Genomic DNA, 11,901 nt, shown 5'->3' on the forward strand with positions numbered 1-11,901 from the left:
AGTTGCTTTGTCTTAATTTGTTTTGCATCTCATGGGCTGTCCCATTTGCAGGGTTAGTATGTGAGCAGAGTTTGAGCTTGATAGGAATGTTGGCCTTGGAATTCTCTGCTGGACCTGCAATTTTCCATTTCTTTCATGAAGCATTCCTTTGTCAACCAGGATAACTATTAGATATCAATCCAGTAGTTCCTGTAGAACTGGGTTTCTTTTAAAATATCTAGCTGCCTATACCTACAGAAAGAGCTTGATTTCAATTCTTGGCTTTCAGGATCTGTGAAATCAGCAAGTCATTTGCCCTTGGAACTGTGTTCAAGCCAAAATTGGAGCTGTAAGACTTTAAATAAGTCTTGAGCTCCCACGGTTGCTCGGACAACTTTCCTGTTCCTTTCTGGAAATCACATCCTTACCACCCACAGTGCACTTGTAGGCTAGTCCACTTTAATTAGTTCCACAGCTCCAGGAAGCCTGTTCAGAGCAGTACTAGCATTTGAATATTTTGTTTAAAATATTTCTACCACCAAAAAGGAGAACAGGAGACATTCCACCAAAAGGATTTGTACATGGAGGAAGTGACATCGCCCTTGGGGATGGGGATGGCAGCTTGAGCTGTTTGCTCAGGGGCAACCTGCTTAGAAAACGCATGCTGATTTTTGACCGGTGGAGCTTTGATGTCTACTCAAAAATGGCAATTAGAGAAGACTACACTGGCAGGAGCACCTCCGGTGTCAGGAGCACACCACATATCCAAAATGGCAGCAGGCAATGTTGCACCATTGTGCCCTGTGGCATCTCAGGAGGTTGAGCCTGAGATGTGTGCCTGGTTCCGGCGGGAGTTGAAGTTGGATCTTACTTCGGTAAGATTAGAGCTGCAGGACACATTTAGAGGAGCTTTAAAAAGACGTGGGCGATATCGGAAGGTGTGTGGAAGAACACAGAGGTGCATCTCAAAGCTCAGGGGAAAATATAGAGCTCCTCTGCGCCCGGCTTGCACAGCTGGAGCAGCAACAAGAATCAGCAGTTCTTAAACTGGAGGATTTAGAGAATCGAACCAGATACTGCAATTTTCAACTCCGTGGGGTGCCGGAGACGATAATGGATCCCTGTCTGATGGAGGTTACGGGCCTCATATTAGCTACGTGTTTGCAACAGGAGGGTGATACCTCAACTTTGCGGAGGGTTTGGAAGCTAGTTTAGGTGGCCGGTTGGAGTATGGCTTAGTTGAGTGTACATGTTTTGAAACAAATGAGTGTCTGGTTGGTGTGTTGGGGTTTATCTTTCAGGTGGGCCTTTTCTTGTGCCAATTTCAGTTTTCATGTGGTGGTCTGTCCAATTTTTTTTGTCTGTTTTAATGTCTTATTTACAGTTTTTGACTTATAATGTGAAAGGTCTAAATTCTAATTCAGCTGTTTTTAAGAAAGAGAGACGCATAGATGTTGGGGTTTTGCAGGAAACACATTTGTTACCTTTGTGTGTGCATTTGCTATCACATCCTCATTACCCCTTTGTGTTCCAGGCTAACAATAGAAAGCACAAGAAAACTAATGGGGTAGGTATTCTGATTCATAAAAAGGGTTCATTGTATTGTTTGCCTTATTTGTTAAAGCATAATTGGATGGGCAACTGTTTACTTAATGTTTATGCACCAAATTCTACCCAGGGCCCTGCTGGAGTCTAAACTCCTGGAGGTACAGGAGGGCCTCCTGGTGGTGGGTGGAGACATCAATTTAACTTGCTCTCCTTTACTTGATAATTCTACTGCCAAAATTTGGTATGATGAGTGCCTTTATGCAGACATTGGGTTTGGAGAATGCATCCAGGTGAGTGAGATTATACATTTTATTCTGCTTTTCACGATTCTTATACACGGATTGATTTGTGGCTTTTAGAACGCTGTTTGTCTTTCAGTTGCTGCTGCTGCAGCTTCAATTGAGTCTTGGGTTTGGTTGGATCATGCGCTGGCATCTCTTTGGCTAGCCCTTTCTGGTGCGACGGTGAGCTGGCACTTTTGGTGGTTGAATAACCAGTTGCTTCTGGAGCCCACTTCTCTGTCTACGTTGGAGACAGAGTTTTGGGAGTATTTTGCTTTTAATGACATTGGGGAGGTTGGTGCTGTCTCTTCATGGGAGGATTTTAAATCCTTTGTTGGGGGGTTGTACATTTCTCACAGTGCACACATCATAATCGGGTTCGATGGGACTGACAGTTACATTTGTGGCAACAACTGTAAGCTTGAGGCTGTTTATCAATCTAGACCTTTACAGCCTTCTATATTGATCAACTTCGTGACGTGTCAGTGTGAGTTGCAAGATTTAGATTTGGCTGATATTGCTTGACCTCTTCAGAGGGGACTCGTCAAAAGATTTTTTATTGGGGCAATAACGTGGGCCGTTTACTTGTTACTAAGTTGCAGAAGGGTCGGGCTTGAAATCTAATTGTGCATCTTAAAGATTCGATGAGGCATGTGGTACAGGGAGATGCCACTCTTGGATGGGTTTTCCTGCAATACTAATCTGTTGTACTCTGCTGGGCCTGCAGTTCCTGTGCCTGATATTGAGGGGTATTTAGAGGGCATTTCTCTTCCTCGATTGTCTCTAATTTTAGTAGAACAGTTGTCTGCCCCATTATGGTGGAAGAGGTATGTGACACTATGCTCGGCTCCCTTCTTGCAAAGCCCCAGGGCTTGATGGTTTTTCTAATCTTTTTTTTTTTTTTTATAAGAAACTTGTGCACATTTTGGCTGCCCTTTTGGTGAAGATGTTTAATGCTTTGCTTGATGAAACATGCCTTCCTTTATGTTTGTGACAATGAGGGGTAGCCTTGTTGCTTAAGCCCAGGAAGAATACTGAGAATTGTGCATCTTATAGACCAATTTCTCTGATACGAGTTGATTATAAGATTTTGATGCGGATATTAGCCGCACGGCTTCAGCGCTTCCTGAACTGGTCCATGGTGACCAGATGGGGTTTATTGGGGGCAGGCAGCCGAGTGACAATGTGCGGCGATTGTTAGATCTCATATGGGTAGCTCGCCGAGGGCTGTTTCTGACAGTTGTGCTGAGAGTGGACATGAGAAAAGTGTTTAATGATAATGGCCTTTTATGATGGCCACAGTTCGGCAATTTGGATTTTTGACACAGTTTCTGGATTGGTTATCTCTTATTTATGACACTCCTTTGGCTTGTCTTTGAGTGAATGGTACTTATACAGACTTTTTTTTCGCTAGTCACAGGGGAACTAGACAGGGCTGCTGCTTGTCTCTGTTCATTTTTGCTTTGGTTATGGAGCCTCTGGCACAGATAATTCGTGATAATCTGGATGTTCATGGAGTTCAGGTTCAGGATCAAGAATACAAGATTTTATTGTATACGGATGATGTTCTTTTTAGTTTTATGGATCCGCAAAATTCTCTGTGGGCAGTTTTATAGCATTTGCATTTTTATGGGTGGTTGTCTGGGTTTTCTCTTAATGTTGCTAAATTGGAATTTTTGAATATTAATGTGCCTGTTTTTGAAGTAGCTGTTTGGAAAAAGCAGTTTCCTTTTCAGTGGGCATTGCAGAGTATATGTTTAGTTAGGGGTGCGTATTCCAGCAGATTTGACTCTTATTTTCATTGAATTATTCCCCCTCTTTTGCAGGGTCACAGCAGCTTTGGATCGCTGGGAAGATTTGCGGCTTTATTGGTTTTGGGAGGGTTAGTGCTCCAACATGTCTGTTACCTTGTTTTCTTTATCTGTTTGCCTACTCCAAAGTTGTTTCTGTTGAAATTATAAGGAAACGTTTTTGCTTATATCTCAAAGTTCAAATTCAAAGTCCGAGAGTGCATAGAACTTGTGTGTATGTGGAAAGGGGAAGAGGTGGTATGGGAGTGCCTGATTTTCGCCTTTATTATCAAGCAGCTCAGCAATGGGCAGCTTTCCCACATATAAGCACTGGGGTTCAAGTAGAACAGAGTCTGATTGGCAGAGTTTCCTTGCGCTTTTTGCCATGGATGTCTTTGGCCTGGTTGCGTCTTTGTGAAGTCCGCACTTGATGGGGTGTCTTTTACCCCTACCTTTGTGAGGTGCTGTCTGCTCGACTCTTTTCTCTCACCAATTATTTTTATGCTACCCCTGTCCAATTTGCTCTGGGGTTTGCGCCATCCTCTACCACTTCTGTGTATCAAAGGTGGGCGAGCAAACGTTTAAGGGTATTGGGTCAGCTGTATAGGCAAGGCTCCTTTATTCCCTTTGCGACTCTAAAGGATGAATATGGTTTGAGGGACACTGATTACTATTTGTATTGCCAATTGAGGGATTTTATGCACAGATGAGTCCTTCTAGGCAGGGGGGAGGGAGGACCAGGCTCTTTTGAGAGTGTTTTGTCTAGATTGATTTCTTACTTGTATAAAGCTTTATACAGTCACCCTTTGGATGATATTTATGAACGTCTGTGGGATTCTCTTCTTGGAACATCTTTGGACCTGAACCAGTGACAAATTACTCATGTACAGCCTTAAGCAGATTTTTGGTCGGGTACTAGATACTGCTGGTGGGGATTCACTGAGGAGGGCCTGGTTGCTCATATCTGGTGGACATGCTCAAAAGTTTGTGTTTTTTGGGACCTGGTTTCTCAATTTGCTTCAAGAATTATTGGCTGTGCCATGCCCTCCCTCAGTTCATGGCTGGCTTTTTGCTCAACGGGAACCTGTGCTCGCTGTCGGCAGAGTCTCGCCAGCTGCTGGTTTCTGTCGTTTCTGCTGCTTGAATTTGTATGGCCTTGGCATGGAGGCAGGTAAATCCTCCAGAGCAGGAGCACTTGTTAACTAAGCTGGATCATGTAATGTCCAAATCGACTGCTCTTAAAAAGGACTATATGGGCTGTTTTCATGTGATCTGGCGGCCATGCCATCAATGGCATGGTATACTCTAGGCTACCCTTTGCTCTAAACTTGGCCTAGTCTCTTGGGGAGAGTGGGCTCAGGGGCGGGGTGGTTTGTTTATATTTACTTGTTACCATTTCAGTCTGTAGCATTCTGCCTGTGTTGCTGTTTTTCTTGTTGCTTTGTCTTAATAAAATATTTTTTTAAAGAAGGACTTACACATAGTCATAGCATACATTTTCCATCATAATCCAAAAAAAGTCTTAAAAAGGTGTATATTTCACAAACCTTTAGCATTTGAATATTTTATATTAGAGAAGCTGCCCATTTGTCAACCAGCAGTGGCCCTTCCAATCTGCCCTTTCTGCTCCTTTTCCCTAGGCAAAGCCTGCAGCTACCCATCTCTCTCCTGCCTCTGCCATTGTGAAAGCCCAGGGAATGCTGTGTTTGTGGGGACCAGCCTCAAGCAAAGAAATCTGCATTAAGGGAAGTGAAACAGGGCCACAGGTTTAAAAGAACACATGAGGCTAGAAAAACCTATAAGGTGAAGCCTCCCTCCCACTGGACTAGTACAAATTTTGTTCTGTTTTCTGTGTGGGAATGGCTGTAGGCTCCTTTTGATGCCATAAATGAGGCAGCATTCAGTACAATGAGTTAGTGTGAGCACCACCAGTCCTCCCAGTTCAGACACGTGGCATCTTGGAAACTTCCCCCACCAGTGTCTTTCCTTGTCTTGTGCATCCTTGTTGCGTTTTTTTTGGCTCATTTCCCAATGGCATATGATGTCCACTGTATAAGAGAGAGAACAGACAGCAAAAAACTATTTTTTTTTTATTCCTCAAGCTCCAGATGTGGTAATTTGAAACTGGACCTGATCTTGAGTTTTAAAGGCCTTATGCCACGTGAGCCAGCCCTATTACCTCCTCTAACTGTGGAAGTATACCTTCTATTTCTCTTGTAGTTGTAGTAAAAGCAAAATCTTTGCTCTTGCTGCTGTGACAGAAATCCAGCTGGGTGGGCAGTGACATGCTGGAGCAGGTTTCTTCACTATGTATTTTTTTTTTCCTGAAAACAAGTAATGCCTACCTGAATGGAGCAGAGCTGGTGAAAGAATTTAAGAAAGTTGTAGCTCCTCTCTGAGGGTCAGTGTTGCCCTCCTGTAGACAGTAGATATCGGCTTCACATTTAACCCTTTTCACTTGGTCAGTATTGATACTGGAGCAGAGAAGCATTCTAGCTCTGCTGTCAGGAGAGATTCTACCAGTGGCACAAATACTGGTTCTATTATGCATCACGGAGACAGAAGGTTATTCTTCACAATAGCGGTGAGATATAAGGAGAAGTACTAGAAGTACATAAGTATCGCCATGCTGGGACAGACCAAGGGTCCATCAAGCCCAGCACCCTGTCACCGACAGCGGCCAAAAGAACAAGCAATTTGTCCCGCCCCTTCTAGAAATAGTGTATTATTCCCTCGTTCATTCAATAACTTTCTATGGCTTTTTCCTCCAGGAAGCCGTCCAACCTTTTTTTGAAGTCCACTAAGTTAACTGCCTTAACCACTTTTTTTCGGCAGTAAATTCCAGAGTTTACGCGTTGAGTGAAGAAAAATTTCCTCCGATTCGTTTTAAATTTACCACACTGCAGCTTCATCGCATGCCCCCTTGTCCTAGTATTTTTGGAAAGCGTAAACAGATGCTCCACATCAACCCGTTCCATTCCACTCATTATCTTATAGACCTCTATCATATCTCCCCTCAGCTGCCTTTTCTCCAAGCTGAAGAACCCCAGCCTCTTTAGCCTTTCCTCATAGGGAAGTCATCCCATCCCCTGTATCATCTTTGTCGCCCTTCTCTGCACCTTTTCACTATATCTTTTTTGAGGTGTGGTGACCAGAATTGAACACAATACTTGAGGTGCGGTCGCACCATAGAACAATACAATGGCAGAATAATATCCTTATTTTTGTTTTCAATCCCTTTCCTAATAATACCCAACATTCTATTTGCTTTCCCAATGCTGAACCTTGCATGACATAGTTATAGTTTGGGTTCCTCTTTCCCACATGCATCACTTTGCACTTGTTCACATTAAACGCCATCTGCCATTTAGACGCCCAGTCTCCCAGTCTCGTAAGGTCCTCTTGTAGTTTTTTCACAATCTTCCTGCGATTTGACGACTTTGAATAACTTTGTGTCATCGGCAAATTTGATGACCTCACTAGTTACCCCCATCTCAAGGTCATTTATGAATACGTTAAAAAGCAGAGGTCCCAGCACAGATCCCTGAGGGACCCCACTAACTACTCTTCTCCATTGTGAATATTGACCTTTTAATCCTACTCTCTGTTTCCTTTCAACCAGTTTTTAATCCGCAGTAAGACATTACCTCCAATCCCATGTCCCTCTAATTTCCTCTGTAGTCTTTCATGAGGGACTTTATCAAATGCCTTCTGAAAATCTAGATACACAATATCAACCGGCTTACCTTTGTCCACATGTTTGTTTACTCCTTCAAAGAAATGCAGCAGATTGGTGAGGCAAGACTTCCCTTCACTAAATCCATGTTGACTTTGTCCCATTAGTCCATGCTTTTGAATGTGCTCTGTAATTTTGTTCTTGATAATAGTCTCTACCATTTTGCCCGGCACCGACGTCAGACTCACTGGTCTATAATTTTCCGGGTCTCCTCTGGAACCTTTTTAAAATATCAGCGTTACATTGGCCACCCTCCAATCTTCTGGTACCACGCTCGATTTTAAGGATAAATTACAAATCAATAACAGTAGCTCTGCCAGCTCATTTTTTAGTTCTATCAGTACGCTGGGGTGAATACCATCCGGTCCAGGAGATGGCGTCTTTGTTTACAGTTCAGAAATGGACTCATCTTCTCATTTATTTACAGACTGGGCTTTGTCCCAGAGGCATGTCTGATGCTTTGGAAGATTGGAGGTCTCTGCTGTGTTTTTACAGGCACAAGTTTGGTTTCCATTACATCTCCTACAGGTTGCCCAAGGAGGTAGACCTGATCCACAGTGTCTCAATAGTATTGTTGTAAGCAGACTGGTAAGTTTATCAAGTTTCCAAGGCTTATGGAAGCCTTCAGGCTTGTTTACAATCTAATATAGTGAAAAGGAAGAGATGATAAGCAAGAAGAAAAAAATGAAAGATAAACTAAGGGATATGACACAAGGGTAGTAAGGGTAGAACTACAATCATGCTAGTAAAGGGAGTGAGGGGAAACACTAGGATAGCTCTGTAACAAATAAGCCAGCGCCGGTTGGGAAAAATAGTGGAAACTTATACAATTATGGAATGGAACACATAAACATGGTTTAATAGGACAGAGTTAGCATGGTTTCAACCAAGGGAAGTCTTGCCTCATCAATATGCTTAATTTCTTTGACGGCGTGAATAAACGTGGATAAAGGTGAGCCGCTTGATGTAGTGTATCAAGCTTTTCAGAAAAGCTTTTGATAAAGTTCCTCATGAGAGACTCCTGAGAAAATTAGAGTGATGGGGTAGGAGGCAATGTCCTTTTATGGATTAGGTATTGGTTATTGGACAGAAAACAGGGTAGGATTAAATGGCCATTTTCCTCACTGGAGGAGGCTGAATAGTGGAGTGCTGCAGGGATCTGTACAGGGACTGGTGATATTGAACATATTTATAAATGATCTGGAAATCAGAATGACAAGTGAGGTGATTAAAGGATCCTTTTACTAAGGTGCGTTAATGGTTAGCATGCACTAAATTATAAGACACCCATTATATTCCTGTGGACATCTTTTTCATTTAGTATGCACTAAATCTGTTAGTGCCCCTTAGTAAAAGGACCCCAAAATTTGCAGATGACTATTCAAAGCTGCCAAAACGCATGTGGACTGTGAAAAATTGCAGGAAGACCTTAGGAAATTGGAAGACTGGGCATCCAGATGACAGATGAAATTTAATGTGGACAAATGCAAAGTGATGCACATTGGAAAGAATAATCCAAATCGTAATTACCTGATGCTAGGGTCCACCTTAGGATTCAGTACTCAAGAAAAAGATAATTGTAGACAATATGCTGAACTCTTCTGCCCAGTTTGCAGCAGCAGCCAAAAAAGCAAACAGGATGCTAAGAATTATTAGGAAAGGGATGCAAAATAAGACCAAAAATATTGTAATGCCTCTGTATTGCTTCATGGTGAGACCTCACCTTGAGTACTGCATTCAATTCTGCTTGCTGTATCTCAAAAAAGATATAGCAGTATTAGAAAAGGTTCAAAGAAGAGCGACCAAAATGATAAAGGGGATGGAACTCCTCTCTTATGAGGAAAGGTTAAAGATGTTAGGGCTCTTCAGCTTGGAAAACAGAGGGGATATGATTGAGGTCTATAAAATCAATGGGTTAAAGTGAATCGATTTTTCACTCTTTCAAAAATGTACAACGACCAGGGGACACTCAATTAAATTATATGGAAATACTTTTAAAACAAAAAGGAGGAAATATTTTTTTCACTCAATTAATAGTTAAGATCTGGAACTCAATGCCAGAGGATGTAGTTACAGCGGCCAGAGTATCTAGGTTTAAAAAAAAGGTATGGAAAACTTCTGGAGGTAAAGTCCATAGTTTGTTATTGAGATGGACATGGGGGAAGCTACTGCATGCCCTGGGATTAGTAGCATGGAATGTTGCTCCTAATTGGGTTTCTTCCAGGTATTTGTGACCTAGATTGGCCACTGTTAGAAGCAGGATGTTGGGCTAGATGGCCCATCGGTCTGACCCAGTATGGCTATTCTTATGTTGTTATGGCAGTAGCTTGGTTGATCAATACATCATGATTTTGAATCACTGTTGTCTGGGACTTAGCTTGCCCTCCTGCTCAAGACAATGAACCACAGTCTCCAATTTGTGTCAAAAATGTTTTTTTAAATATATTAGGTCTGCATTTTGATTAACATTTTAAATCACAATTAATTGCACAATTAAAAGTTCTTTCTTTCCCACCACTGCAGCTCCTTGTGACTCTGGGCAAGTCACTTAACTCTCCATTGCCCCAGGTACAAAATAAGTACCTGTATATAATATGTAAACTGCTTTGAATGTAACCACAGAAACTTTGACAGTATATCAAATCCCATCCTTCTTCTCTTCTGTAAAAGACTGATAATCTTCCTCTCACCTCCAAATCCAAAATCTCTCCCTTCCTCTTCCTTCCCTCCCTCTCTTCTTTCCACAGCTCCATTATATCTCTCTCTTATCTTCCTCCCCCATGAGCAGTGACAAACATGGTGGTGAGGAGTCCTAAGCTGTTCTTGTGACTGCTGGAGCTCACTACCTCAGCCATAGCTTTCACCAGTGGCCCCTCCAGTTCTGCTCACAGGTCTGCAGTTCATTTACCCCACACCTCTGGGGTTTGGTCCCTCCTCCCCACCCCCAGTCTATTGGTCCCCATTAATGGCAGTGTTACACATATGCTGTCTGTGGCCTTCTCCAAAGCTTTCCCTCTGGACCATCCTGCCTCCTCTGACATTACTTTCTCTTTCTGCATGGGCAGCATGGGTCAGAAGGAAAGCTTTAGACAGGCAGCAACATAATTAATTTAAATGTGTAATGCTACCACTGCAGGGGACCAACAAAAGACCACCAGTAGATTGACTCCCAGGGGGAATGATGGATCATGCTGAGGACATGGATTGTGGGTGGAAAAGTGCAGAAGAGATGTTTGGAGGAGACAAGACACTGCAACGTAATTAATTTAAATTGCAATTAATAATTAGTGCATTAATAGTTCTCTCTCTCTCTTGGCTGAGTAACAATGATACGTGCCTGCCAGATTGAAGTACAGACTGACATTCACAGGCGGAGGTTTCTTCACTTGCATGTACAAAGTGCAATGAAAGGGTTAAGCAGTTTTGTAAGATTAGTGTTGAGTTGAAGTTACTGCAGTTTGAGCATTTGAGGCGTACATGCCCACAACTTTTGCAATGAAGCCAAAGTCTTTTGTAGTAATACGATTACACAACCCTGATAGATGAACGTGGGTGTAAGCGTTTGCCAGGAAGAATGACAAGCAGTCTACTTCCAGGAAGAAAGTTAGGCATGTTTGCTGAGGCCTGGCAATTTGGATAGAGGTTAAGAGGTCATTGCATACAGTCCAAGACCTCACAGTGCCTACAGTTTCTCTTTGTGCAACAGGCCAAATCAAACTGACCTGATCGCCACTATGTGCAAAAAACACATTCTATGTTGTACATAAAAGGCTGTTGTCTTTATTGTTTGTGATTAAAAGTGCATCGACACGCATAACTGTTCTGTTTTGACTAAGGTGATGGAAGCATCTGTCCAATATGAGCACTGATGAGTGTTCTCATAGTACACTACCTTATAGCACTAAATTAACTCCCCTCAGCTTTTGACTTGTTTGAAGCATTGTGTTTGACATAAGTGTCCTGACTTAGACTAGTATCATTAGAATAGCTTTAAGTGTCTTTGTTCACAGACATGATCTGGTCTGCTTGCTGTTTGATCTGCTCAAAGACAGGCTTGTTGAGGTGTGAGATGAGGAAGCACAGGTGTCACTGATGATGGTTGCAGCCAGTTCTTCTGATAGTTCAGCTTCCTTCTGTTCGGAAGGTTCTTAAGGAATTGTCCTCATCAACCTGTCAGACTGGCCAAACTGGGCTGCTCTGTAGCATGACTCAAACTTCTGAACTTGCTTCTGATGGAGCTAACACCATGTCGGAGGCCTCCCTCAATGGTTCTCTCCTTCCAAGGCTCCAAACCTTGTTTTTTTTGTTGTTGTTGTTACATTTGTACCCCGCGCTTTCCCACTCATGGCAGGCTCAATGCGGTTTACATGGGGCAATGGAGGGTTAAGTGACTTGCCCAGAGTCACAAGGAGCTGCCTGTGCCTGAATTGGGAACTGAACTCAGTTTCTCGGGACCAAAGTCCACCACCCTAACCACTAAGCCACTTCTCTGTATTCCCATCTCGGGTTGTTACTGCTCATTAAATTATGCATTTTAAAATGTTTTCGACTGTAATGTTCCCCACAT

Source organism: Microcaecilia unicolor, chromosome 11, assembly GCF_901765095.1.
Source record: "Microcaecilia unicolor chromosome 11, aMicUni1.1, whole genome shotgun sequence".
Classification (NCBI taxonomy): domain Eukaryota; kingdom Metazoa; phylum Chordata; class Amphibia; order Gymnophiona; family Siphonopidae; genus Microcaecilia; species Microcaecilia unicolor.